Source organism: Pteropus medius, unplaced genomic scaffold, assembly GCF_902729225.1.
Source record: "Pteropus medius unplaced genomic scaffold, Ma_sr-lr_union100, whole genome shotgun sequence".
In the NCBI taxonomy this organism is placed as follows: Eukaryota; Metazoa; Chordata; class Mammalia; order Chiroptera; family Pteropodidae; genus Pteropus; species Pteropus medius.
In genome coordinates this window covers 10,079,742-10,105,893 of record NW_024349801.1, presented here as the reverse complement: position 1 = coordinate 10,105,893, position 26,152 = coordinate 10,079,742, and the positions used below count along the sequence as shown (strand labels likewise).

Here is a 26,152-nt window from a genome sequence, read left to right as displayed (position 1 = left end):
AAACATTTCACCATTCTGTGGGTTATCTTTTCACTCTTTTGACTTATCCTTCAATGAACAAGTTTTAAATTTTGATGAAGTTCAATTTATCTATTTTCTTATTTTGTTGCTTGTGCTTTTGGTGTCATATCTAAGAATCAAAGCAAATTATATGGTCCTATTCAGGGGTGGAGAATAGTGTCTCACCTATAGACTGAAGTGCTGAAAACTTCTATCGCAGAGGGCTTGAGTAAGGGAATAGTGAAAAAATAGGACCATTAACACAATTTTATCACACTGATTAGATTGATTCTGATTCATTCCCCAAGGGCTCTGCCACCCAGGCAGAATTACAGTTCTGTTATTAAGGAAGCAAGAAGGATAGCTTTTGGGTAGGCACCAGAGCTTACAGCACAGGTCTATGGGAGTACCTCACCTATCTAAGATCGAAGCTGGCCAAAGCACTATGGGATGACCAAGCGTGTGTTTGGTACCTCTTCCAGAGGAGCAGAGAAAGGTCAGGGAAGGAGAAGCGCAGGAAGGTCAAGTCACTCCCCAGGATCGATCCCGAATAGTAGCTGCGCCTGTCCACGGCTCTGCTCTTTGCTCATCGTGCACAGCGAGGTCTTGTAGAAACACGTCCCAACTTAGAAGAATGGATAGCTGTTCGGAAAAAGGAGGAAAGACACAGATCGAAACTTTATTTCGTTGGCTCTTAAGTGATTCCAATCAGACCTGTAAAAGGCAGCATTTCCTTCCTGCTTCTAGTTCAAATGCGTGATTCCTTTTACTGTTCAAAGTTGGCAGCGCTGCAACACAGACTGTTGAACTGCCCTCGACTCAGGAATACAGGTTGATCATTTTTTATCCAATTTTGCCTTCCAGAATGCCAGATATGACTTCATTTTTAAAATGAAATTTTGTAGGTCATTAGCCCATAATGATTAAATGATACTGGCTATTAGCATAAAACACAGCTGTAGTACATGAGAGGTAACCTTTATTGTTTAAATATTATGCAGTACGTTCACATAGCGCACAGCAAAATTGCATTTTTTCAGACTATTCAGCCATTATGGAAATGACTTAAGATTTCATTCAGAAATGTTCCAAATGCAGTTCATCATTTCAGTGAGGTAAACACTGCCCAGAATGCGGTCGTCACTCGGTATCCAGGGGGGATTGGTTCCAGGATGCCCCATGGATACCGAAATCTGCAGATGCTCAAGTCCCTTATATAAAATGGCATTGTATTTGCATATAACCTATATTTGCATATAGGCCACAGCAGGGTAGGCCTGCACATCATTTCATTTGCTTGGACTCAGTGTAATGCTCAGCATGCAACAAATTCAAGTGTTGCTTTTTGGGACTCTCTGGGATGTTGTTTTCCAAATATTTTTGATCCATGGTTGGTTGAATTCATGGATGCGAAACCCGCAGATATGGAGGACTGACTGTAGTTCCTAAGAGGAATCCAGGTCAGGAGCTGTGAAATATGTGATGTGGAAGAGGGTCTACAACAGACAGGGCTCAGAAAGGCTCACGCCACATGGGTGAAGTTCTTAATAACCCACTCTTCTGAGTTACAGCGACCTGGATTCAAATCCCCCATCGGTGTCCTCCGAAGCAAAATATTTAAACTTTCTGAAGATCAATTTCTCCATTTTAAAAAATGGGTAAATAATATCTACTTTTTAGAGTTGTCATGAAATTTAGAGAGGTAAGGTATTCATGTCGTCAGCACAATGCCTGCCCCAAAGTGAGCCCACAGCAAATTGCATTTGCTGCTGTCGTCACTGCTGCTGTTGACATTGGCATTACTCTTACCGTTAGTATCAGCACCAGTATAGTGAAGCTCTGGCTGGAGAAGATTGGACCCTTCTCTTCAGGCAGTGAGCCCAGGCAGGACCTGCATTGTAGAAGCTGCTGGAACAGGGCACAGAACTGTCAGCTGTGGCTGCAGGTACCCTTCTGACCTTGGCTGGGTTGGTGACAAAGAAATGACTTTCTTTTTGTATCTTAGGTCTATGTCTGGTATACTGTAGATATCTGTGGTTGATCAATTAATACCATCATCATCATCATATAACCATTTTGAGAGGTCTGTAACAATGAGAGTTGGAGTTTCAGGCTGATTTTTGAGCTGGCAGTTTCTCTAGTCAACCCATTTTGCACCTTGGTGGTTAAATAGATCCCGCTTTGAAGGATGGTGCTGTTAGTGGTGGAGGTGATGGAGATGATGTTGATAATGACAGCAATAATAGCCTGAATTACTAAATGCTAAAAAGGTGCCAGATATTATGCTAAGTGCTTTGCAGATACTTTGTCATTTGCACTTCACAGATATTCCCTTTATGTAAGGAAACTGAGGCACAAATACTTTAAATAACAATCCCAGGTAGAAGGCTGGAGCCCAGAAGCCTGACCCCCCAAAAGCTGGCTCTTTACCACTGTGCCCTTTTGTCTGCCCAGCTGTCTTGTGACTGAGTAGGGTATAAAAGAAGCCCTTGAATTCTGAGGGCAGCCCACAAACTTCAGCAGGGTTTTCATCAAACTTGGTCTCAGTAGAATGAGTGCTTACAAGATCCTCTACTTAAAACCAGGGCTTTAGGCCACTGCTGAGTCTTTCTGATTCTAACGAAGAATTCAGAGTACATTTCCTCACATAGATTCCTAGGAAAAAGCTATCCAAGAGTGCCGGGTCTCACTATCAATTTAACATTGATTTCCAAAATCAGCTGTTCAATTTTCATTCTCTTATTCAACAAGTACATTGTACTAGGCTCTGGGGATCCAGTGTAGTGGGCAAATCCCTTTTGTTTCTAAACCTCCATTTTCTCATCTGTAACATGAGGACTATAATGACATCTACCTAATATATTTAAGGATGGAATGATACATTTTATATAAAGCATCTAGTAGAGTGGCTGGCTTATGGTAAGTACCCAATAAATGCTGGCTGTCATTATCATCATCATCATCATCATCACCATCATCATTATTAAATCAAATGGATACAAAAATATAAGTTTTAAGTAAGTAAAAAAAAGGTAATCAATGAAAAAAATCAGATGACACGTGAGATAAGATAGAGAACCTGTTGTGAGTGTTTATACCTTATGGATGCAAAACCCACCAGGAAAGCTCCTATCAATGCTTGCTCAAATAGGGTCTAGCAAATATTTTAGGTTGCTCATGAGAATAGCTCTGAATGTCTATCTAGCCATCACATTAAGAAATACCCCTCATCTTCCTTCCAAAAACTTCTTCCTTTAATCAGATTGTTTAACGGTTATAACAACACCTGGAACCAAAGTTGATTTCTTATTTAAGTAACAACTAATGCAGACATTCAGCAGCTGGCCTCCTGTGCTGTAATTTGGGAGCCCAGGCTTTGACATCTTGAGCTCGGCCATCTCCTCGAGCTTCTGAATCCTCTGCTGGATCCTCAAAGTCCAGACATTGGACAAAAGATGGAAAAGAACAAAGGTCCTGGGAGGTTTTTTACAAGCCAAGCCTAGAAACAGTGAGATCACTTTCACCTACTCTGTTGGCCTGAACTCAGTCACATGGTCACACCCACTTTAGGAGAGTCTGGGAAATGTAGTTTAGTGATACCGTCAGAAGACAAGAGAAATGTTTTCAATGACACATCGCCCTCTCTTCCTTGCTCTCTAGTGTTGATTGCCTAGTATATTGCTTTTAAATGGCACTGTCTTGTATAAATGACACTAGCTTTACTTTGCCTTTTGGAAGAAATTAATTATTGTCCATATCCATTGCACATATATCTGTCTATTAGTATCATTAAAATGTATTAGAAAGAGCCCTGCCTAGACTAGGAGCCAGAACTGTGCTTCACTTCCCAGCTCAGTCATTCAGTCATTCATTACTGGGTGAGGTTGGGCTGCTCAGTAAATATCTTTGTCTTAAGTTTCCTTATCAATAGAATTAGGAAAATTGTACCTGCCCTGCTACCGCGTTGAGTGAGGATGTCATGACATAATCTATGAAAGTATCTTGTAATCAAGAGTACCTGCTAAAGGAAAGAGATTGTCTCAAGACAACTGCCTCTTACTTGAATAAGAAGACAAAATCAAAAGAATGTACTGTATAAGCATGCAAAAATTTTTGTTTATTTAAGTGTCAAAGCAGTAAAAATAATGAAAATCAGATATAAAGAGGCAACCATGACAACCGAAAGCTTATATTCATTTCCCTAGACCCCTAAAGAGGATTCGTTCTCATAATGCCAAGTGTGAGTTCCAGGCAAGAGTGCCAAACAGGGAGACGGGGACCATTCTTCTCACTTCTGCTGTTTTTCCAACCTGGAACCTTAGTCAAGTCAATATTCTTGAGTTTCTGTTTGCTCACCTGAAAAATGGGGAGATCTGTTTAGCTTCATGAGACTGTGATGAGGAACAAATAATATCATAGGAAAATTACCAGCCCCCCCCCAAAAAAAAATCACTGAAACTTGAGGGATTTTAATTTATCGAGTCCAAACTTTTCTCCTTTTGTTTCTGAGGAAAGAGAGTCTTAGAGAGATGGGCCCCTTGCTCATGTTCCATAAGGAGAGATGGATAGAGCAGGAACTGGAACCCAGACATCATGAGACCAAGGCTGGTATTCTTTTATTTTTTTTTAATTTAATTTATTTATTTTTTTTTTTTAGGCAAGGCAATCCTTGGTTGACCTCACAGATTGCAAAGATCTTGTCAGCTTACAATCCCTTATTTTTTAATTTTTTACACCTACAGCACATGGTGTTCCTAGGTGGTCTCCCATCCAAGTACTAACCAGGTCTGACCTTGCTTAGCTTCCGAGATCAGAGGGGATCGGGCTTGTTCAGGGTGGCATCGCTGTAGACAAGGCTGGGGTTCTTTTAAACCCATTGCATTATCACCATAATATCAATAAAACCACTTGGCAGAAGTTAAGGCACTAAACGCAAGGACATCATTGCAGTTTTAAATCCAAACTGAAGTTCTGCTATGTACTTGTGGCATCTGGGTCAAGAAGAGTGAAAACCAGGTTCAGACTGACTGCATTTCAAAGGAAAAAAGAAATCCTGTCTTTCCCTAGCTAGAGGTCAGATGTCAAAAAAAGCTAATAACAGAATGAGAGAGACCCAAGGATATATTTGACAAATGGAAAAAAAAAAAAAAACTGGTGAGATGTGGGAACAAAAGATATATTATTAATATGCCGCTTTTTGTTATGTACTCATGCTCCAGAAATTATTGTACAGCCCATCCTTAGGCAGAAAGCACCTTATCATTCACAAGCTTAGCTATATATAATATATTTTTCCACCTAAGAGAGGTCTTTTTTTTTTTTTAAAGAGATTTACAATGATTCTTTCCCTATAGATTTTTCCTGATACATATATGTTTTTAATTTCTCACCGTCTCAGGGGTAAATAAATATATTAAAATAAGCTACGGGATGTATAGCAGAGTATAACAATGATAAATGATGTTGTGTGTAATTTTTCTACTATTAACATAAAGTAATATAAACTGAAGGACACGAGTCTATTGAGAGACTTAGAAGCTAATGTTCCATATCAGATGCGGCCAATGTCAGGACTGAATACAGATTAGGCAGTGTCCTTTTCTCCCCAGGGGAATTAAAGTTTGAGACACCACTAGCTGCCAGTGGTTTTATGGCATTTTGTTGGGGCCGGTGGTGCCTTTCTTGGTCTATTAATTCAGGAGCTGTAAATGACAATGTGAGCAAAATGCTTTTCCGGCGGGATGCATTTCATTTATGCGTGCTTGTGTCGCCCATACCTCGTCAATCCATTTTGTCATAATAAGTGTTTTTTAAATTGTGTAGATTACCTCCATTTCATTATGATTCCTAGCATTTGTGTCTTATTCGAGGCTATTATGTAAAGTTAGGAAATATTTAAAACTCTGTTTCTAAAGAAAAAGAGGCAATTCAGAAAAGTTCACCCAGAGTTTTAGTCTCCTCTCTCCCATTCAGCAGAGAGTTTGTGGCCAGGGTACACTCTACAAGGAGAAGCAGAACCCCCAGGGTAGATGTGTACAAAAATATATATATATTTTTTTTAATTTCATGATGTCCATCTAGGTTTGTAAATACATTCAAATAAATGTGATTGCTGAATTTTTAAGAACTCATAACATTTAAGGTTTTCTTTTAAAAGCGATTTTTCTAACCAGTCATATAGTCTGAAAGCTGGAGGTGTTTTGTTTTATTTTAAATAATCTCTTTGTAACATTTCATTTTAAAGCTCAGAAACCCACTTCAAATCCTTTTTTATATAGATGAAGAGAGCAAAGCCCAGAGAGGTGAAGGAATTCATTCAAGGTCACCCAGCTCCCTGGTGGCCCAACTGAACTCTGAACCCCACTTTCTCTCGTACTTATTAGCTGTCTTTTCTGCTACCCCATTCTGTTCCTTTTTTTTTTTTAAATGTCCTCTAAAACATGCTCTTAAGGAAATTTGGAAAAAGATAAATGGGGAGGTGGGTGAGCCATGGAGAGAACAAATCTAATTAAATACCTTTGGTTATGTTGACAGAAACTGCCACAATTACAACTGATATAAAAATTGAAAATACACATTTGTCACAGTTTCAATTATGTATGTAACTTTAGAAAATGTTCTGTGTGAATGAATCCTTTTCCTTGAAGTGCATCCGGGCTCTCAGGCACAAATAGGGAATATCCTTCATGACTGGAACTTGAGGACTGGGGTTCAAATGAACTCTTTTCCTCTCCTGCCCCATTAAAATGGGCAGAAGGGAGCTAAGACTTGGGTTTTGCTATGCATATTGTTATCCTTTGGGTTGGCTCTAAGATGATACGTTTGTCACGGTTCATAAATTTTATCTTTGCACTAAAAACAGGGTTAGAATATCTTCAATGCAATTATAAAAATGTATTAAAACTGAGGAGAGAAAATATGGTGGTAGATACGATTTTAATGATTGTATAAATGTTCACTGTTCCGTGGTTTAAAAAAAAAAAAAGAAAAAATGTCAGGCTTTTCGGGCATGGTATTTCAGAGGAATGCCAGGAAAGGGCTGGGTTTTCCTTAAATGCACGCCATGTGCTTTCAGCACAAAGACAAATATGTTGCTATGAGATTTTGCTTGGAAAAGGGTGACCAGATGGAGTGATGTGATGTCTTCAGGAACCTCTAGATACTGGGTGTGAAAATCAGCCCACGAGAGAGTTCCTCTCAGCTCTTTCATTCTTCTAAGACTTTGGAGGGCTGGGCAAGCGGGGGAAGCGTATGCTATCAGAATCAGCCTGTGACGTGCATTACCTCACAGCGACTGTCCTCACTGATAGCATTTTTCGTCCCCTTCTTTTGCTAACTGGTTTGCAACTTCGGCTGACAACGAATGGGGAAGCTGGCCACATCAGAGATTCAGCTGTAGACAGTTGAGGGGTTCACGTGGGAGCTCTCTTAATTTCAGGTCACTTTTCAGAATGAGAGAATTGTTCAAAAACCCTAACGCTTGGTTCGCTCGGGCCGGTATGTCTAGTCTATGTCAGGCTTGTTACAACCATGACAAACTTCTATAGCGATAACATTTTCCGCCTTGCACTCACATGGCTGATTTTCTTAGCCAACGAATAGTCTGATAGTTTATAACTTTGTAGTGAGGTGCTCCACAGTATAAGGCATTAAGCACCAAGCTCTCTTAGGGAAGTTTTGTAAAATACAAAAACCATTAAGCATGTATATAGCCCCATGTAATGGTTTATTTCTTCCATGCTACAATTTTCTGGGCAGTTGTTTATGAAATTCTCTTTCTTATTTTTTAAAAACACTTGGCATTTTAACTTCCTGTGAGGATATTTATGCCCCTAGCATTTGAACGCAGTTGGTAAATTGATAAGGAATCTGGTCCTTATCAGGGGAATTCTTGACCCCTTGCTCCACACTAATAGTGTCACCCCTTTAATTTGTTTCTGAACGAAGTTACACATGGAGTTTCAAAGTTGGTGGCGAGTTTTAGAGACAGATCTCTTTCCAGCACATGTGCATACCGTGAGTCCCTCTCCTAAGTGTATGTGGATCAATTACATTTCACTTTTGGACAAAGGGACATTTCAGTTTTAGCATAAAAGGTTAAAGCTGTGTAGAATTTACAATCTTAAACAGGGTTTTGCTGTTTTATAGGTTTTTGAAGTCAGATTTCCCTGATCTGAAATGCACTAGTTTTGTGATATGGGGTAAATCACTTAACCTCTGTCCACCTTTTATCAGCAAAATGGGATAAAAATAGTACCTGACTCACAGGTTAAATGAGAATTTAATGAGATAATGCATGTAGACGGCCTATCACAGAGTTTGGCACCGAGTAATTGCTGCTGCCACCACGACCACTTCTTATTGTTATTGTTATTAGCATTATTGTCATTGTGAAAATGACTAAGAATGTGTGCGTGAGTAATTCTCACTGTTAGATCAGACATGCTTTTTAAATATACAGCTATATTAAACACAAAGAGTGACATTTTGGGGGTTTGGGGGCGGGTGTTGCTATTTATTGAATGCATACAACACATTCCTATACAGACTCTGTGTAAGACGTTCAATGTATGTTTAATTTTCCCAGTAACGCTGTGAGACATGAAAAGGGACATGACTATGAGCAGAAGTGAATAAGTAAGTTGAATAAGGTGAATGCTGGGGAAATAGGTCTATTTAAACAAACAAGAAGTTAGTGGTTTGTGGAAAGCTTTGGAAATCTACTATATTAATCTGGAATTTTTCTATGCCACTAGAGTCTGAATTAGTTGAGGGTGGAGACCAGACATTTTACTCTAAACCTAGTCTATAGCTTTGTTCTTAGCATGTACTTGATAAATTTTTGTGATGAATGAATGAATGATTGAAGAAATGAATGAATGGTGGGAAAGATCAGATGAATTTGATCGCCAGGCCTGCCATGGAATTCCTGGTGCTTGGCACCATGGCTGGAAGTTAGTAGGTACTTCGTAAAAAATATATTGGAATCAATCATAATTTGATATCAATTACATACAAATTTATCTTAGAGAATCCAACAGTCCTAATTTATTCCATTCACAGGAATGTCAACCCTTAGCACAAACACCACAGGTTCCTCCAAAAATAAAAACATGTGGCTATGCAGAAGTAAGTTTTGTCCCTCCCAAACCACTACCTTGCTCAAGTGTGTTATTTTAGTGGCTTTGCAGTGCATTTCTTTTGGCCAAAGAATATATTGTTAAATTGATCTGCACTCTCAAATGTAGAATTTGTTCGCCTCATGCAGAATTCTGTTTTCTAGGGAGAATTCGCATCTGTGCAAAAAAAGTATTGTGTGGTTCTAAAGGGTTTTCTTGGAAGTAAAATCATAAGGGATCCGTAGGAAATGGGTGCAACAGAGAAATTTAAACAGAATTGAATGAATAACAGTCACAACTCGAAAACTGAATATTGCTCCATTTTGCCTAAATCATCATAGCAGGTTAAGACAGGTGTGTGTGTTGGGAGGAGGGGAGCATCTTGAGGAACAAAAGAGCACTTCCTTCTTCGTGAATCCATGGAGAGGGCAGAGATTGGAGTAACAGCATCACCATGAGATGGAAACTGTTCTTTCTTACAGGAAACTTTTCTCCCCTTCACTCCCCAATTAGGTATAATAACCCTGCAGCAGTGGAGGCTGGTGGCAGATAGGTCTGATGGTGTGTGCCCTGCCGTCACCACTTTTTAATAAAGGCTGGGGGTCCTCTTGAAGAGCCTAGGAACCTCAGCTCCTCCTCTGCGCCTTCCCCCCAACACAACTCACCCTCGCTAATAAATTCCGAGGGCTGACATTGCCTGAGCCGGCTGGTCTTTGCCCTCAATTTCATTGAGATGGGCCATTGAAAACTCATTACAAGCTGTTTAGACTCTGACTTTGACTTTTGCTCGGCAGTGAGCAAAATTAACAGCTCTTGGAGGTAGCAAAAAAGGCATTCAGCCAAATAAAAAAAAAAAAAGAAAGAAAGAATTGAAATGATGAGAAAAGACTTTTAATATTATCACCATTAGTCATGCAAACAAGCGCACATCCGAAGCACATATGTTCTGCATGTGGCTCTCATTTAGAGTCTGGTGTGGATTGTGGTTCCCCCACTGGAGAGAAATTCATACCCAGGCCTTACACACAGCTCAAAATTTTTTACATGTCAAGCAATGAGCCTTTGAGTGTAGCAGAATTGCTTCATAAATTTAACTATCACTTTTGAATTTCTGTTTTTTTCTAATTTAGTGCTTGATAGTTTTTTTATGTGATAATTTTAAAATGCTGTTTATAGCAAAAGTTACCTTGATAGTACAGGTGTGCACAGAAAATTCACAGCCATAAATAAAAAGAAAAAAAAATTGTTTATACCTTAGGCATTTTGTGATTCTCAGGATGTATCTGTGGCTGTATTACAGGTTTTAAAAGCAACCCAGTTAATCTAAATTTCTTGCAAAGTAACAGCTACCGAAAGATTTAAATATCGCTCTCAATGCTTTTGGATGGTTTCCGTCTATATTTGGGAAGCCCGTGCAAAATGTCTCTTTCTTCTGATACTTGCAACATACCTTAAAAATAAAAATATGTGTGTTTATAGTCATATAAATGAAGTTAAGAGTATCACTATCAAAATTTCAGAAATAGACCGTACAGTTTTCAAGATAATCAAAGAAATCTTAACCAAGAAAGGAAAAATGTATTTGAGAGGGATCTAATTAGTTTGCCAGCACTTCCGGGCTGTCAAACACAGATAGGAACCACCTTGAGGATGTATAGAAAATGGCACGTTCCACTTTGGATCCTAGGTTATTCATTGTTAAAAGAGAACCTCTTATTTTTTGTGAAATGTGCGAGTGTCCAATAGAAGTCGCTGTCACATTTTGCCAACCTTCTTTAACCATGTGTATGGCTGTATCTCCATGAGTTTTTCCAGTTTTTCTTTCAGTTCCTCTAAAAACTGCCAGGGACAGTGCCAGGACTTGTGAATTCAGAACTGAGTAAAATCTTCCTTCTCCTCGTTGGGTTCCCTGGCTAGCATTCCAACAGCATTTTTCTCATCTCCCAAAAATTGTGAAAGAAACCTATTGCCACTTCATAGCCCCAAGATATAGAAGTGGAAGATCCATTTAAGCTGTGAAGTCTTTCAGAGCCAAACTAGTAAATTACTCCAAAGCTGTAGATAAATCTTAGTAGTCAAAGCAGTACACATATAGTCCTATAAGTCTTCATGGTATACTCATTAGGCATTCTGTTATTTCCATCGAGTGTCCCATTTAATTCCCTGGTATAACAAACCTTCCAAATTCTCAGTGTTTCTCCAAAGCCAAGGCCTTTATCATTTTGCTGTCAGGATTTCTTTCCTGGGAACCCATCATCTAGCCATTGAATGTCTTTGATAAGGGAATTAAAGCATTTGCCTGTTCTTCGGTGTTTCATTAAAGTTTGATCATGTTCCAATGACTATCGTTATAACAAACCACCCCAAAATTTAGTAGTTTGAAATGACAACATTTATGTTGTTCATGAATCCGTGGTTTCAGTGGGGTTTGCCAGGAACAGCTTGTCTCTGCTCCAGTCAGTGTCAGCCGAGGACTGGCGTCATCTGAATGTTGTCCACGCGTGAGTCTGGGGGTTGATCTTGACTGTGGACTGGAATGCCCACATGTTGTTTCCATTCATCCTGGTCTTCCTCACAATATGGCAGACTGAGTGTCCTGAGAGAGAGAGCCAAGCAAACTCTCTATTGCCTTTTATGACCTAACCACAGAAGTCATGTAGCATTGGTTTTCCTGCCTTCTGTTTGTCCAGGCAGTCACAAAGGCCTGCCCAGGTTTACGGGGAGAGGAAACAGACTTTGCCTCTTGATGGGACAATGGGAGGGTTCTGGAAGGTAATGTGAGACTAGAAATATTGTCATGGCCTTCGAAAAATATAGTCTGCCACAGATCATAAGCGAAAAGTTAATATCCTCCAGTGGTATCCTGGGAAAAGAAGTGTTGTTTGGGAGTCAGAAAACTTGGGTTTGAATCCCATCTCCGCCCACTGCTTGCTGCTTGAATGGTCCTCAGTGTGCTTATCTATAAAATAGGGGACATTAATGCTGACCCAGTGTGTCTGTGCTGAGGATTATGCACATGAAATATGTTACATGTGCAAAGTGTCCACCACATGCCTGGTGCAGACAGGACGCTCGATAAATCTTTGCTGAGTTAGTTTATTGAATTGGGATCTGCACATTATTGCTATTATTTAGGTTTATTGTGTCCCAACGTATGTCACTGAGTACATCCTTGCTGTTTTTCATGAATTTTACACCAAGTCGCAACATGCTGCTGGCCAATGAAGGTCAGGGAGGAAACAGATTAACAACATCTCATACCACAATGTCAAAATACTTAAAAGTGTTTACAGAGCTCGGTGACACCCAATGAATTTAAAACGAGAAGACTGGAACAGAAGTAAAACTATTCTTGTTCTTCTAAGCTTGAGCAAGGGCCTTGATGTTTTATGATTGTTTTAAGGTCCATTAATCGTTGAATCATGAGGCCATGTAAAAAAATGACAGTTTTAGTATCCAAGACTCGGGTTTATTTTACATGTTTTTGCTTATGTACTGTTTCTAATTAATAACAGTGGCTAAAACCTGATTCAAATGTGGCAAAGGCAGGGTGCTGTGGGATAAAGCAACTCAATTTCACCGAGGAGTGTTTTATGCTTTCTAGAAAGAAATCCCTTCTTCGATTGAGGGATGCCAGCCTTTAACCACCATCCGCTGATTCTCAGAAAGAGAAGAAACTGCTTACTATTGTATCGTCAGGGTCTCTCCAAACAAGCCCAAGCAGACTTTAGAGCTGTGTTGTCTAACATGGTAGCCACTCGATACATGTAGTTATTTAAATTTAAATGAATTAAAATTATATAAGGATTTTTAAAAGTCACTTCTTCAGTTGCACTAGCCACATTTCAAGTGCTGAATGGCTGCGTGTGGCTACCAGATCGGGCAGCACAGATACAGAACATATTCATCGTCACAAAAAGTTTAACTGGAAAGTGCTGCTTTAGAGGTTGGTTCTCCTTTTTTTTTTTTCTTTCCTTGTTCACTCCAGAATTAAAGTCAACCAGCTCAAATTTCTCATTTTATTTCGGAGTCATGTGTGCCTAAGCCGCTTCCCCCATTTGCAGAACCTTCTAGGGCCTGGGCTCAACTGATTGGAATTCCCTACAGCAAACACTCTTCACCCCCTTTTTTTACGCACCGATGGAATTCAGCCTCAAGATCATGTCCTCTGCCAACCCCTTTAATCTCTTCCTTCTCTGACACCCCCAAGGGCTCCAGACCTCCAGTATATCTTAAGAGTACAATTCATTCCTGTGTTCTGTAGGTTCCTGGGACCCAGGAATTATTGGAAGATTTCTTCAAATTCATATATGCTACAAGTGTGATAGCATAGACAGAAGAAATAATAGGTCTTGCATGTAGATACAAATGGTTTTCAAATGTGGAAAAATGCTATCATGATATATAAAATAGGAATTCATTTTAAAGTATTACTGAATTCATAGTAGCACTTGATCATTATGTATGTACTCAATAGCTGGTTACTAAAGGTATGGGTGTCTATGAATTTCTGATGTCATGAAAGGGGTTCTCATGCTAGAAATGTGTGCAGCCACCAGGGGAAGGAGACTGAAGTCCATTCATGGAGGAGGGAAGTGGAGATTTCTTCATCAACACCTCATTGATTTAAACGTATGCGCCAACAGAAAATTAAGCCATTGCCTCTGATTTCCTTCACAGAGCCAGACATTTATCCCACATAATCCACACACCAGATCTAAGTGGTCAATATTAATATCCCTACTTCAAAAATGAGTAAACTGAGGCTCAAAGTGTCACATTTTCCCAGTGCCCCGGTGTGTGGTCTTGACTACCAGCCTAAACTGCTGCTAGTCCATCTCCACCCATCAACCTCAACGATAGCCACTCATTTGAACATATGTAATACAATTGTGTGACTTGGTGGAGCCATCTAAATCTGTCAGGCCATTAGCCAATGCCACCATCAGGGGGAAATGTCATGCACTTGATCTAAATGTACTTAGGGGAACTCTCAGGACCTGATGAATTATTATGGGGAGTTTTATGGCCCTAGAGGTCATAGGCTTCATCTTAACTATAGCTAATGAGCTATGGATGCCACAAAGCACTGAGGAGACATGGTGTTCCGTTCATAGAGGGAGTAGTTCTTTCTCTTTATCCCCTGTTCCCTCTCAGAGGCAACCTCAAGTCAGATGGGAAAATGTACAGATGCTTCTCCTGCTTGGTTTGCTTTAGACTATGTGTCCTGTTACTTAAATTTCTAAGCAGAATGTTTTAATAGTTTGGGGGGGAATGAGGGGCAGTGGTTGGGAAGGACAGAGACCAAAGCAAAGCGACAAGGGAGATCTAAAAACAAATCCAACATGGCATTCTGGGAAGGAAAACTCATTTTTTGAATGAAAAAAATACTTTGTGTGTGTGTGTGTGTGTGTGCGTGCGCGCGTGCGCGCGTGTGTGTGTATTTGACATGATTTGCTTCCCCAGCAGGTACAAATGAGATAAAAATCTGTTATTAATTTTCAGGTTAATAACCGAAGCCCATTCCTCCACCCCAGCTACTCTGGTGTCAGCTGCTACTATCCCTTCCCACCTTCCACTTGCCCCAGATAGGCAGACGTCCAGCTTTTCTTTTTGGTGCCTCCTTTTCTTTCTCTCCTCTCTTCAGTTTTTCAATAATCCCAGAGATTTCATCCAGTACAAAAGGGCTATTCCTACTAACAAATGTCTTCTAGAAAAAAAGAATAAACGGGCTCGCTAGCAGGCTGCTGTGCCTTCATTTGCCCCGCAGGTGTGATGACAGTTTCTTAAAGCCAAATTGGGAAAAAAAGAGGGAAGGGGAGGACGGTGCGCTCTGTGCGTCCACGTGCTCCTCGCAGGACTCTTGTAAGCTCTTCGGCTGCTGTTCCCAATGGGTGACACCACATGAGGCAGCTCAGTCGTGCATGCACTCAACCTTGCCCTCTTCTCCTGGGTCAGCAATTCACACTCACCCTCCCCACCCCCCACAAACACATTCTCCCTTGGAGGCCCTTGGTATCCTCTTTATCTAGCAAGTCTCACAGCACAGCAGAAGCATCAACAACGTGGATCTTAACCAGTGAGTTAAAAGTAGTATGGGGAAGAAGAGCCCTGACAGTTTTATTAGAACTTTGACACCCCTTCAAAGCGATGGGTATCCACTGCCTGATGCTACAAAAAACTATGCTGAAATACTCAAGAAATTTCTACCAGAACATAGCTTTGTTCCCAGCTGATTTGCAGTTTCCACCTATAACTTTTAAATAGTGGCTAACCTAAATGTCAGGTTCTGCCCAATCACGTATCCTGCCACACGCGATAAGCTAATGTGTTTATGTGCACATAATAGCTATAGTGGTTTTCCACATTTGGGAATGGCAACACACTGACAGTTCATGATGAGCCATCAAACATGACATGTCAGTATAGAAAACTTTCCTAGGAAGTATTATGGGACCCTCTGTGTCACTCGAGACTCTTAGAGGCATATTTATTGTCAAAAGGAATTAATAGTCAACAACTGATTAAAGCATCATTCCCTGCCACCATGATTGCCTTGGCAAAATCGGCAGCAGTAGAGAACATTACCTTCAGCTGATTCTTCCAAGTGATTCTTGCCTACTGAACAGGACATTTGCTTCTCATTTTTGAGCCTGCCTAACCCCAACTGAAGTGGCCTGTAATATCAAGTGTGGAAGAGGGTGGGTAGCAAACTAGATTTGCTCCCCTCTGAAGAAAAAACTATATTAAGACTTTCTTTTCAGAGACAAATCATCTTACGCAGGAGGAAAAAAAAAAAAAAANACAAGATCCAAAAAGACAAGTGCTCCATCATTTTGTCAAAATGCCAGAAGAGACAGTAATGCAGCGTGGACTATGCATTCAGACAGTTAGAAAATGTCACAGGCATTTTCAGGCATGGACTTCCAGTGCCAGAAGCCTATGTGGTGAACCTAGGACAGACACATCAAGGGGCTTTCTTGATTTTCAGAAACCTGTTCTGTATTTCAGAGGCTGATAAAGGGACAGGCAGGCCATATGCTAGTGTGAAGATTTGTCTTCTCTCATCTTCTGAATTTCAGGGGAATGCATATGAACAACTGATTAAAAAGTGTGAATGGAGTTTGGTAATTCACAATCTGAGAAAATTAGCGTTCTGTGACATTCTGAGTTGAGACATACCTATGTGTACACACATACTCACTAAGTCCACATACAGGTGTATATTTTTAAAGAATTCCGAAATTGCCAATTAATTCCAGATCCTCTATTCTCTCCTGATTCACAGATACCTGGGTTGGATTTTCTCCTTGGGAGAATTATATTTGCTAGTTCATTTATGTCCCTAGAATGCCATTTAGAAAGTATCATTGTATATGTTCTCTATACCCGCTACCTTTTCTTCCTTCCTTTCCCTCTTCCCTCCTCCCCTCACACTCTCCTTCTCTTCCTTCCTTTCTTTCTTCCTTTCACTCCTTTTTATATCCTTTTACATTTTTTGTTTCCTTTTAAATTTATGCTAAATTCTATTGTCTCCATCATGTTGTAGAAGAATAGTGAGATATGTGTATGGTTTTTGCTTTTTGTTGTTGTTGTTGTAATTTGTATACACATCTTTTTTCCCCATAATTAGTTGATACTTAGTTTTTGGGGTTTTTTGTTTGTTTGTTTTTTTCAGAAAAAAATATTTGTCTTCTCAAATTTACCTTTACTGTTGCTTCTGATTTTTGGTATTTTGCTGCCATAGAGTCATCCACTTCCCAAAGATATTTCAGGCCCTAATATAATAAACCTTTTTATTGAATTTTTCCCTTTTTTTTTTCTTGCCTCTTAAACTATATGTATATAGCCCTTTAAAGAACACTCCGATTTTTGAGTCTGAGGATCAGTCTCCATGCTTTCTTTAATACCTTTCAAGTGTTAGATTAATAACATTTTTATAAGGTGGTGACCAGAATGGAGTTTGATACTTGAGCTAAGTTTTGCCACTGTTCATGATAATCTATTCTAATTTCTGAGGACACACGTTTTGTCCTGGTTAAGAGATATAATTATGCCCGCATTACTCTGCTGTGCTTGGCTTTGCTCTATGCATATGTGAGTGGGTATGTGTGGGGGGCTTGCTGTGTGAGTGTGTGTGTCCGCAGTAATCCCAAGGTTGTACCAACAACAGCAGAAGACCTCCTTTGAGATCAGTCGTTTTTATTCGGTATTTGTTTTCTACTACACAATACCTGTTGCTTTCTCTTTGTCTCCATTAATTTTGTTTGTCATACGTCAGACCAGGATGAGTGAGGCACATTCACATGTAGCTCATTTTATTTTTTTTTCTTCCTTCCTTAGTCACCACCTCTGCTAATTTCAGGCAGTCAGCACATTTGGCAAGTTCATAGCTGCTTGCTTGAGCGAGTCATTAATCTATATTAGAAAAGGTAGAGCCCCAATTCTAACCTTCCTAAGGCTGGCCTGCCCCCACCCCGCAATCTGTAGGTTATTTTATATCTCCCTTGGTTTAGGCACCTGTTGTTTTTTATATGAGTTTTCTCTTTCTCTTCTTGCTTGAATATCTGCATTTGATAACACCACCTTGGCACACCGCCTTAAGTTTTCTGTGCCCAAAAGAGCTCCCTAACCGAAGATCATCAGCTTGGCTGGTCTATTCCCTGAGGGCCAGTGGAGCTAGTTACTGGGAAGCCATTCCAGTTCTTTCTCCCAGAGAATTTCAGCAAAAATGTGCCTCTACTTTGTGTGTTTTTAAGGCATTAATTTTTCATCTTTCTGGAGTTTAATTTCCCCTGTCCATCTTCCTCCTTTTTATCCTCCCATTGAAATATCTCTTTTTACCCCTAAAAAAACTTTTGCCCCAAAAGGAGCTTTGTTCAAAAATATTTTACTTATTTAGTTATAATTCTTAGATCTCTCATGTCCCATTGTGAAATAAAACTACCACAATATGACTTCTTTAAAAAACAAACAAACAAACAAAAAAAACACAACTTTAAAATAAACCTATATTTCACAATCTTGGCTTTTCCATGTATGTATAAAACAAAAGGAGTTGTGGCCGTGGATCAAGTGTCAGTGCTCTTTGCTAACAAATGTGATTTTGGGGTGTGCACTCTATAGATTGCATCCATTTCTTCCTATGGAATCACATACCACAGACCTGGAAGAAACCAGAGATAACATCTAGGCTAGGGATTTCCAAATCAGATCTTACTGGGAGAAGAGACACCTGATGTGGCATGCCAATATGTAAAACATCACAGCCAGTGCCTCTTGGTTGAAAGAGGGGAAGCATGGGCAATGTGCTTCCCACTTGACCTCTCATTTGCCCTTGCAATAGGACCCATAAGGCCCCCTAAGGCCTCTTAGAGTATGATTTATGCACTGGTTATCTTAGCCCCCTCCCGCTCCCTCCGACTCTGCCCCATTGTCCCAGGAGGCTCACCTCAATGGACTCTCTTGCCCTCTCATCCTCAGGCCAGATTTAGCAATGATGGTCACTAACAAGAATTCAGAACAAAGCAAAGTTAGGCTATTCGGTCCCCAGGCTTGCTCCCCACAGGATGGGACATTGGTAGAAGGATCACCATTCATCTGTCAAGGGTGGGGAGTTCTTTCTACTGTACTAACCCCAGGATACTGCACTAAATCTCACTGGTTCCTTAGACCCTACAATGACCTTCTCAAACAGTGCCTTTATTAAAAGCTCCTCAAATTACCCATTTAGAGTGTGCCATCTGTATCCTGCCAGGACTCTGACTGACAGATATAGTTTGAAACCTCAGATCATGACTATTTCCTTGCCCAATGCATAAACTTTCATCCAAAACACACATTTATGGGGGTGGAGGGAGAGTCTAAAAGAAGACATCTGCTGAGTTATGGCTCCTTTTCCTTCCCTTGGGTTTCTAGCCTCTCCTTTCTGTTCTTTTAAAGATAGCTGGAAAGGAGCTAAAGAGCTAGATGTGCAACTGTCAGTCTGAGGCCAAGGGCAGCTGTAGGCAGACCTCTCTGCCCATGTTTAAATGACCCTCATCCTTCAGCTTGGCTGCCTACAAGTCCATGCTTGCATCTGGCTGTAACCTTGAGAATGACTTTGAAGATTCCTTCAAGGCCCAGAGGCTCTCCCCAACCCACTCACTGCCCCTGCTCTCTCTCAGATGTTCCTAAGTCTCCTGGATGACCTTGTGTGTCCTTCCAGAGATATTGCTCAATCATCCTGGAACAGTAAGGCCATGGGGTGCCAGGCAGAACATGGCAGAAATATCCATGTGTGTGTTCTGCCTTTCCCCCAGGGAATCCCCCAGGCTTTCATGGAAATACTCCTTGAGATGAAGGCAGAATCCACTATTTGTTGTTTTAATCAAATCCTGAACTTGACCCCTTCAGATAAACCCTTGGATATTGACTAGATATAAAATGTGGGATACTGGCTAGGTCCAGGAGGCAAGAGAAAGAGGGTAGCCTCTTCCCCTCCAACGTCTGAGTTCCCAAGAAATAAAACTATATGAATGCTCACTTCATTTCTCCTAATATATCAAGGACTCCAGATGTAAGCTCATTGATAGTCTTGGTGTGTGCTTCAGTATTTGTGCTTTTAATAGATATTGCAAGTGTGTTTAATGTGAAAATAGAAACGAAGGGCTCTTAAAAGAGCTTACTCAAAATCTTGCCAATTACTGAAGTCTACCAGACAAGCAGGAGCCACTTTTTTTTTTTTTTTTGATACAAGAGGGGAAAATGTTTCCACAAAAGCCAGGCCCTTTGTCTTTAAAAATATTCATCTCTTGGGTACTGAATTATAATAGTAAATACAGATGCAGCTGTGTCACATTAAAAGACAGCCAAATTCAGTACAATGTTCAGGGCACTGTTATGTCACTTTAAAATGTATAGTGTCATCTAAAAAATGGTACTGGCTCTGATTTTGCAGCTCTATGTTTGGTTTCCCAAGAAGGTAATCTTTAAGTCAAGTGTCACTTAGTGCCAATGCGCTCATCTGTGTAATCTATTTTAGCTTCCAAAGTTTCTCACCACCTGATTACAAACATTTGAAGGCAAAAAGTAACCAGGATTCCATTGCAGTCCCAAAGTAAGTTATTATAGCTAGAAGTGAATGAATAAATAACTTGGGCCCAAGCCATTGCCCAGGCCGGTCCTTAGCTGGCTTTGAGTCTGAGCAACTAGTTGTTTCTGATCCCAGTCTGAAGTAACTTTGTGGAAATGCAAAGGTCAAATTGGCCATAACCCTCTGTAGCCCCTAGTGGACCTAAGGAATTAAAAGTTGCTTAAACCTTTTTCCCGTTGCCAGTTTTTCTTAAACATTAACTTCATTTCATTTTTTTTTTTCCAACCATGATTTGCAAAGAATAGCGAAGCTTAGCCAACTGCAATTTCAAAGTATTGCCTCTTAAGCCCAGGCCAAGTGTGTAGACTTGATAGAATTCTGATTAATGCATCTTATTACATTAATTTTCGGAGGAACCCGAAGGCATTTCTCCTCTTCCTAGTGCAGCCTGGTCTGCCAAAAGCATTTGTCCACTTAAAGAGCTAATGTCTTCAGCTACCAACAACCATAAAACTGAATATCTATCGGAAGAGTTGGCTTCTTTAGATGCGCAGAAGGCACAGTACAAAATAGATATAGAACTTGGCTGAACTTTGCTTCAAATTTGCCAATCAAAACTCACAAACTTACGCCAAGTTGGCTACAAAACCTCTTACTTGGAGCCAGCACTAATTATGTCAACAAAGAAGTTCAGGTTTAGCCCCTGTCAAGTCCTGCACTTGTGGGCGTCCGGAATGAGAAGTTTGTGTGTATGAAATGGGCCCCACTCCGACAAGCTCTGTCCTCTCCCAGCGTCCTCCTAAAACTCCGAGGAAGCCCCAGCCTTCTGTTCCTCTGGACCATGCCTCTCCACCCTTTGACTTGGATGAAAAGGGTCTGCAGGCAGTCAGATCACCCCAGTGAAAGGTTTTCTGACAAGGCCAAGCCTTCTTATCATCATAGTTTTTGTTTGTTTGTTTGTTTGTTTGGTTTGGTTTTGTTTTTTAAAAAAATGAGAAACTTTCTCATTGAGTTTTTCCAGGGAGCTGACTCTGAGAGGAAGTTCATCCTGTAGAACTTTTCTTGGGGTTGCCGCCCGTGGAATGAAGCTGGTGTGGGCACAGGGAGCAATTGAGCTGACATGCAGCTGAACAGGCATCTCAGCCAACCTCATGGAGAGCTCTGGAGCTAACAGGGCCCATCAGAGTGTCAACTCCATTGAGTTAATGTACCCAGGCCCTTATGTGCCTGCTTTGATTAAACATTGGGTGGACTGCCCCAGGAAGGATGTGACTCTCTGAAGTTCATGCACACCTGCAGGGGTTGACACCTGAAGGTCCTGTGCCTTCCTGGAAGGGAGCTCTAAGTCACACCAGTGTCTACTTACTTTCCAGCATGTACACATCACAGCTCCTGCCCTATGCTTTCTTCTACTCCGACCCTCCCACACCATCACCAATTACAGCACACAAAACTCTCTTCTTTGGCTTAGGGTTGCTGTGAGCTGTTCTGTAGCCTTGATGACTCAGGCCTTAAAGCACGGTATAAAGCCCTGGGACAAGAAAGACCTGGGTTCGCTTGTTGTCTCAACTGTGTAACTAGCTTTCCAGACAACTCATTAACTGTTAAGGGCCTTAGTTTCTTTTTCTCTAAAATGGAGCCAATCATACTTAATTTCAAGGGTTGCTTAAGTCTAAGTGAAGATATTGGCATAAATTCATTAGCATGGAGAGAAGGAATATAAAGTAGAGGTTAAACGTGTGGGTTAAAAGCAGAGTCAGAAGCCTAGGCTGGCATCTCTTTCCTTAGTTGAATGTTTCTGGGCAAGTCACTTAATCTCTCTAATCCTTAGTGTGCTCAGCTCTAGACTGGAGGTTTGTGAAAATTAAATGAAAATCGTAGTGGTGAAGGGCTTAGCGGTGTACTTGGCCCATAGCCCTCAATTGTGCATTTCATAACAAGCGTTCACTCTCCTTCTGCATCCCCATCCAGTGGGCTGGCCTCTACAGGTTCAGTTCACTCCTCTTGCATCTTCTCAGCCTTCTCTGATTCTTGGCTAGGATGAGCCAAGCTCGGCAGGACAGTCATTGTAATGAGTGATTCAGTTAACCACCATTTATTTGTATCATTGAATGTCTTCGGTTACCCCAATGTGCTCGAGAGCCACCAGGCCCCAACATTTTCATCCCTAAGTGAAAGCGTGGAGGCATCTCTGATGTGGTTCAGGGTTCAGGCTTTTGAATCAGTGAGACTTGAACTCAACTCTGGGTTTGCAACTTCCTAGATAGACCGGTTATTCTTTTTGCTCTTTGGTATCAACATCTGTAAAATGGGGATGATAATGTGGCGGAAACAAAATAATGCAAGTAAGGTCTTTTTCTTATTAATCTTTTACTGTCACCTTCATCATTCCTTTGACTCCTGTGAGCACCTGTTGAAGGCCTGGTGCTCCGGGAGGCACTCAAGACACACACAGACCCTGCTGGCAGGAGACATATGAGAGAAGACCCCAGCTAGTTGAGCCTAAGTCCCAAGACAATGCAAGAACAGTTATGAATGCCTTATGGCCAAAAAGCCCAGTGTACAGCTCAAGAATGTTCTTTCCCACACGAGACCTGAAGCTCTGGACACCACAGACTTTGCACACCTCAGACTAGTGTAAGCAGTGCCATCAGGAGGCTGAAAATAATGATGGAATCAGATAAGACCCATCAGGGTATTGTCTGGGGACACCTTGGTGTTCCTAAATCATATTTCCATCCTTAAAAATAATGTTCCCTACTGGTGACCAGAGAAGTTCTACTTGGACCCTTCCCATTAGTAAAGTTGACCATTGACTGCCAAGACGATCCAGGCAGCTTTTCTTGGAATCGGTGGGGCAGGCTCTGGGTTAGTGCACCCTCAGCGAAAATGAAAATACCAGGCCTTTCCTCAAGAAGTTGCCTCGCGTTTTCACATAAACCACACCACCCGTTTGGATTTCCTAGGGCTGCCGTAACAAATCACCACAAACTGGGCCACCCAAAACAACAGAAATTTACTGTCTCACAGATCGGGAGGCCAGAAGTGCAAAATCAAGGTGCTGGCAGGGTCGACTCCCTCCGTCCCATGCCCTTCTTCTAGCTTCCGATGGTTGTCAGCAACCCTTAGCGTTCTTTGGCTTATGGAAACATCACTCTAATCTTTGCCTCCATTCTTACATCACCTTCATTTCTGTGTCCCTGTGTGTCCTTTTCAGTCACTTATAAGTACAGCACTCAGTGGAGTCACCCTAATCTAGTATTGTCTCATCTTGATCCTTACCTTAATCATCTCTGCAAAGACCCTATTCCCAAACATAGTCACATTCTGAGGTTCTGGGTGAACATGAATTTAGGGAAATACTATCCAACCCACTGCAGTGCTTTGCACACACGTGGGTCACTTCTCTTAGCCTTAATCTTATGCGTCTTCTACGTGTCAGGAATTGCGGTTTAACATCTATCTGCCCTTCCCCCATAGTGAGCCTCATCTTTGCCTCATGAACAGAAAATGACAAAAGCGAGAAAACTGAGGCCCAGATATGTAGACTGACTCACTCTAGGTTACACAGCTAAATCAAGATGGAGGTGGGTTGAAAGCCAGCCAAACCAGCTATGTCTGGCCTCTAGTTTATCCTTCCTCCGTCCACTCCCCACTTGGCTTCTCATTTTGAAATCCCAAAGACAAATAAAGTAAATGAACTGCAGGATTGTGAAATGTCGTGGTCCTCCCCTTCGCCCATTGTATAATCTTAGCAGCAACCAGAATGTTTGCAGTGCCGTTTCCAGGAGGGTTGTTCATTTCCTGTAGGGTCATAGGGTCAAGCTCAGGTGACTGACAGTATTTTTTTTATACTTATGTTTACCATGTTTATAACTTTTAAAGATGCCTTCAGGAAGCACCGAGGCATGTGGCATTTCACATGTGAAGAAAAGAAGCCTGGGGAAGCTAAGTTGCTTGCTAGGATTGAAACCCAAGTTCCTCTATTTCTAAAGCTGGACTGAATTTTTGAGAAAATGCAAAGAAAGTACCCGACCAGTCCCAGACACAAAATAGATGCTCAGTAAATACCATCTAAGATTCAGGGCTTCTGAGTCCAAAACGAATCATCCCCATCTCCAGCTAGAATCTTAAATATTAAAATAAACTCTTTGGTGTCTTAAAATCTACTTGAAATAACTAAAATTCCCATCTCCAGCTAGAATTTTCAATATTTTGGAAATAAAACCTTCAGAGTCTAGACATTTACCAGAACCAGGAAGCACAGATTTCCAAGTGGACAGCATATTGTTTTCAATCCTTCCATCACTTTTCCTCCTAGAGGAAATAATAAAATGCATTGCAGGGCCAAAGCTTTTTATAGGACATCATCATTGTTGAACAGACACTTAGCATATTTAAGCTGGAATCCAAGGGAACAAGAATGTTGGGAGAGATTCCCAAGGAAGCCTGTTTTCTCTTCAAGGATGTAATCAAACTGCAAAGTAATTCCTAACAGGCAGCCATTTGTGAATTAGGAAGGAAGGGAAAAAAGGTTACTAAAAAGGAACATCACAAGGGAGCTCGATTAAGCAAAAGGAACTGGCAAAAGAGAAAAGAGGCTTGCATGTTGTTTGTAAATTTGCGAATAAATTCTGTTAAAGAAATATTGAATTCATATTCAACTTGAAAAACAGGGAAAAGCCTTTTATTGCCTGCTTAGAAGTTTGAATACACTTTCAGTAGCTCTTCGTTATCTCAAATTAAATCTTAAATGGAGCTTGTGGTTCTGTGAATTAATACTCTGGCCTTTCAGCCCTGCTGCTGAGGTCATTCAAATCTAATGGTGGAAATGGTCACAGGGTCAGCCCTTAGTCGGTACTGTATAGAAATGCCTTAATGATGCCGACAGATGTTTGTATTCTGCAGCTGGGGTGGCTGGGCAGTGCGGTCTTAGGTAGGGGAGGGGCTTGGTAATCACATTATTGTATCAGCAGCCTGTGTGAATGAGGAAGTCAGAATCCCAGGCCATCCCACGATTCCATGCTGAATTTGGAGGCAAGTGCTTCCCAAAGCAGAAAGATGTAAGGGAAGCCATTATCACCTGCATGTTTTCCATGGTGACCCACATCTCGGGGTGCCACAGGAGGAGATGGGTCACTTGCCTGCATCATTGCTTGCATCGTTCTAGAGATATTCCATTCTTTCAATAAATGTTGAATAAAGCCCTCATCTGGGGTCTAACAGACATTATTCTGTAAAACAGCCCAGCCTCTGGTATCATGGAATTTACATAAAGTTTACACAAAAGTCCGTATATGTCCCTGCAATGCTGTGCATTTTAAGGATGGCTGAGAGCACGCTGACGAGAAATATATAAGAACACAGACTTTCAAGGAATTCCTTGACTTTGCTCTTTCTCTTTCTGCCACAGTCTTCTTTTTACTTGAAGTAGCATCATGGAGCACTCACTACTGGCAAGACATAGAGCTATGTTTTTCAGTTATAGTCCTATTTAGGACCAGCCAGCCAAGTTCAAGTGATTTCCCCACCATTTTATAGATAATGGAAGGGAAGTCAGAGAGCTCATGGTAAATAGCTTTGTCAGGGGACGTGACCTCAGGTCTCTCTGGTCACAAAACTGCCATCCTTTCCAGGACCCCAGCTTGCCTTTCGGGGCGGGGGGCGCGCGGGGAGGCTGCAGCAGATTTATCTGCAAAGCACATAAGCATCAATGGAAGGTGTAAATAAGTGAAAAACTGAATGGCTGATCCTCTGAAACAGTGAGAGCTGACACTAGTCAAGTAGTGGTCATGGGCTAGGCTCTGTGCGAAGGGCTTTACACACATGACATCGGGGCAGCCTTTGAAGGGGAAGCATGGTGGTCAAGCCCATTTTACAGATGGGATAGTAAAGGTCAGTGGCATAAACTCACTGAGCAAGTGAGGGAGCTGAGGTTCTGTGTGACTCCAGGGCCCAG

The 26,152-nt window shown here is 41.1% G+C and overlaps 1 protein-coding gene and 1 pseudogene across 7 annotated transcripts in view; one reads left to right on the top strand and one right to left on the bottom strand.

The window, feature by feature from the left end:
* Positions 1-26,152, top strand: part of WWOX (WW domain containing oxidoreductase) — a 932,057-nt gene that overhangs the window by 546,216 nt on the left and 359,689 nt on the right. The gene's annotated exons all lie outside the window — the stretch shown is intronic.
* LOC120580987 (uncharacterized) lies at positions 4,734-4,852 on the bottom strand (annotated as a pseudogene).